The following is a 4,331-nucleotide window of genomic DNA, read 5'->3' on the forward strand; positions in this document are numbered from 1 at the left end:
TATATATATGGAAAAAGCTATGGTAGTATACAAACACTCTAGGGATAAAGGGTCAGGTAGTATGGCAGGTGGCAGATCAAATCCAGGGGTACATAGGGTAGCCAACCACAAATGGGTGGGGGGGAGGAACAGGGAAAGGTTAAAAAAAAAGGGATATGTGACGGGGGAATAGGGAACTGACCACCCAAGGGAAGGGTATTGTGTCTCCACAGGGAAAGAGGGACCAGATTTAATGTCAGTGCCAGATGAATGCAGCTTGTTGGCAAGGAGTGGCGAGCCAGCGGAGGGGCCTGAGGGCTCGGCCCCCATGCCAGCTACGTGGACAACTGCTGCAGCTAGGGGAAAGGGGCATGTCTGACCAGAAGAAATGGGAGCACTTAGGAGGAGGAAGAGAGGGAGGAGCACATCCTGACCCACCAGACCTGGAGGACGACATCCCCGCTCTGAACAGCCAGTGGACAGAGTGGACAATATGGCTGATCCCACCACGAGACACGCCGTCCCTTGATTGCCCCGGGCTCTAAGGGATGCAACACTGGAGATTCAGTGTCGGGACTGGCCCAGACTGACACTGAGACACCGAGGCAAACCACAAAAAGCATGTGACAGAGCAACTGTGGGAGCAGAGCAGAGAACCCCCGAGGGAGTACAAAGGACAGACTCTGGGGTCAGAGCATGGTACCCCATCGGTCCTGACTGAAGAACATGCCTAGAGATCAAAAATCAGACCTTGATCTATATACAGGTTTTTCTTTATGCGTAAATTTTTTCTTTTAATTAATTTATTCTTCTATGGGTAATTGGTTTCCTTTTTTGTTGCCATCGATATGTTCTCACTGATGGCCTATCTTGCTTCGGCTTGGTTTTTGATGCATATTATTACCTCTACAGATCATTCTAGATAAGATAGATTGGATGAATAGTCTAGAGGAGAAAACAACGGGACCAATGGTTCCAGGGGGACACGGAAGAGGGGGAGGCGGGGGTAAGGAGGTGGTGCTGACCAACCCAGGGACAGGGGAGCAACAAGTGATCCGAAAACAGTGGCAAGGAGGGTGTGAGAGGCCTGGTAGGGATTCAGCAAGGGCAATGTAACCGAGAGAAATTACTGAAACCCAAATGAAGGCTGAGCATGATAGTGGGACAAGAGGAAAGTAAAGGGAAACAGAGGAAAGAACTAGGGGACAAAGGGTATGTATAGAAGTTTTAAGACTGGAATGTACATATGTAAATATATTTATATAACAATGTGGGGAAACAGATCTACATGCATATATTTATAGGTTTAGTATTAAGTCAGCAGATGGACATTGGGCCTCCACTCAAGCACTTACTCATTGCAAGAACATTGTTCTATTAAATTGGCATTCTAGGATGCACACCTTCCCAACATGATTGCTGAAGAAAAATGTGAATATAAGCAAATGTGGTGAAGAGAGCTAATGGTTCCCAGCTTTCAAAAGATATAGCGTCTGGGGTCTTAAAGGCTTGAAGATAAACAAGCAGACAACTAGCTGAGAAGCAACAAAGCCCACATGGAAGAAGCACGCCAGCATGTGTGACCACGAGCTGTCGAAGGGATCAGGTATCAAGCATCTAAGAACAAAAAATAATATCATTGTAAAGGTGGGTGAGTGCAGAGTGGAGACTCAAAGCCCACTGGTGGGCAATTGAACACCCCCTTACAGAGGAGTTGTGGGGAGGAGACAAGCCAATCAGGGTGCAGGGTAGCAACGATGAAACATACAACTTTCCTCTGGTTCTTTAATGCTCCGCGCCCCCCCCCCCAACATGATCCTAATTCTACCTTACAAATCTGGCTGGACCAGAGGATGTACATTGGTACAGATAGCAACTGGAAACACAGGGAATCCAGTAGAGATGACTCCTTCAGGACCAGTGGTGAGAGGGACGATGCCTGGAGGGTGAAGGGAATGTGGGGTAGAAAGGGGGAACCGATTACAAGAATCTAAGTATTGCCTCCTCCCTGGGGCATGGATAGCAGAGAAGAGGGTGGAGAGAAACATCAGGCAGGGTAACTTATGACAAAACTATAATAATTTATGAACTATGAAGGGTTCATGAGGGAGGGGGGAGGGGGGGAGGAGGAAAATGAGCAACTGACATTAGGGGCTAGAGTGGGAGGCAAATGTTTTTAGAATGATGAGGGCAACAAATGTGCATATGTGCTTGACACAATGGATGGATGCATGGATTGTGATGAGAATTGTATGAGCCCCCAATAAAATAATGGGAAAAAAACCCAACTAAAGTCTGAGGATTTTCTTCAGAATCGGTTTTGTAGGATTCCTGGATAATGTCTTCAACTTGTTCAGCAAAACCTAAATCTAACATTTGATCCACGTCATCAAGGACAACTTGACGCAGTTTCGAAAGATCCAATTGGGCACTCTGCAGGTGGTCTTTGATGCGTGTGACCAGGGGCCCCAACCAATATGCCAATACCATTTCGAATATGACTGATTTGGCTTTGATATGATGTTCCACCATATAAACATGCCACACTGAGTCTCCTCATGGTATCTTTGAAGTCTTTGGCTACTTTGTTTGCCAGTTCCCTTGTTGGAGCCCAAGCAAGTACCTTTGGTGAGTGGTTTTTAATGATCTCTCAATTTCTTCGGAGTCTTTCAACTAAGGGGATGGCAAAGGAAAATGTCTGTTCCTGTTCCTTCCGGAACAGGATCAAAGGGCTTAACTTTAATGGAAAAGAAATATGTTACCCCTCGACCTTGCAGAAGTTTAATAGTCTCTTCAGAAATAGGGAAACTCGAGAAAGTTCCTTCTTTCTGTTCATGTGGTAGGGTTTCATCTAGTTTATTATCACTTGATTTATGGGTGGAACTGTCTAAGGATGACACTTGCTTTGATTTTTTTTCATATTCATCAATATTGCCATAGGCAGATCTTTTCTTCTTGCTTATGAGATTTACAGAATTCATCTGAAAGTTTATGGAAACCTTCTTCAGTGTCTACACTTAGCTTCTCTTTCATTTTCATGTGTTTGGCCCTTGGAGCGCCCTGAGCATCTGTCACACTATTTTCTCTTGTTTCTGACTTCTCATCAGAGTCATAATGGGGCCTTGACTTCTTTCTATCATTCCTGATCTTGTTTAAATCTTCACAACAACCCTATGAGGGAAGTATAATTCCAAATTCCCTTATCCAAAATTCCAATATCCAAAAAGCTCATTTGTCTCTGCTTCCTCAGTCTCTCTGACTCATCCAAGGGTGCCTCTAGCTCCATAATGTGTCCCCCCGCCCTCAGAGTTTCCTAGACATTACTCCCTGCTGATGCGGCTGCCTTCAGGACATAGTATCTACAAGCACCTAGGGGCAGGGACAGCATGAAAGGAGGCCGGGGCAGGGCGGCCGGACAATCTCTGATTTTTCCTCATTTTTAGCATAGTAAGTTTTTTTTCAAGGGCTCATATGTAAGCTCAGGTTGAAGCTGAAGAAAAATGAAAGCAAGCCCAAAAGAGCCAACATACAACCTTGGATATCTCTCACCTGAATTTTGAGACCATCTCAAGAACAGATTTAATGCATCGAACACGACTGACAGAAAACTTGTGATGCTGTGGGATGATATCATGAGCATCAAACATGAAGACAGCATTCACTAAAAAGACAAGAAAGAAAAGATCAAAGTGGTTATCACAAGAGACTCTGAAACGTGCACTTAATGGTAGAGTAGCTAAGGCACATGAGAGAAATGATGAAGCCAAAGAGCGAAGCAGAAACTTTCAAAGGGCAGCTAGAGGAGACAAAGACAAAGATTATAATGAAATTTGAAAAGACCTAGAGTTAGAAAACCAGAGGGGGTGGGGGAACATGCTCAGCATATCTTAAACTAAAAGAAATGAAGAAAACCATCAAGCCTCCTAGGAGGCCTGCAAAGGCGTGATCAAGGGCAATGTAACCGAGAGGAATTACTGAAACCCAAATGAAGGCTGAACATGATAGTGGGACAAGAGGAAAGTAAAAGGAAATATAGAAAAGAACTAGGAGGCAAAAGGCATTTATGAAGGTCTAAATACAGACATGTACATATGTAAATATATTTATATATGAGGATGGGGAAATAGATCTCTGTGCAGATATTTGTAGGTTTAATATTAAGGTAGCAGATAGACATTGGGCCTCCACTCAAGTACTCCCTTAATGCAAGAACACTTTTATTCTATTTACCTGGCTTCCATGATGCTCACCTTCCAGATCTCTGAAGACAAATGTGTGCATAAACAAATGTGGTGAAGCTATCCAAAGATACAGCGTCTGGAGTCTTAAAGGCTTGAAGATAAACAAGTAGC

The 4,331-nt window shown here is 44.1% G+C and overlaps 1 pseudogene; it reads right to left on the reverse strand.

The window, feature by feature from the left end:
• Positions 1-3,265, reverse strand: part of LOC101646553 — a 7,463-nt pseudogene extending 4,198 nt beyond the window's left edge.
• Positions 3,266-4,331: the final 1,066 nt, after the last annotated feature.

The sequence above is a fragment of the Echinops telfairi genome, unplaced genomic scaffold (assembly GCF_000313985.2).
Source record: "Echinops telfairi isolate 266 unplaced genomic scaffold, ASM31398v2 ScPeMD7_7472;HRSCAF=8510, whole genome shotgun sequence".
NCBI classification, from domain to species: Eukaryota; Metazoa; Chordata; class Mammalia; order Afrosoricida; family Tenrecidae; genus Echinops; species Echinops telfairi.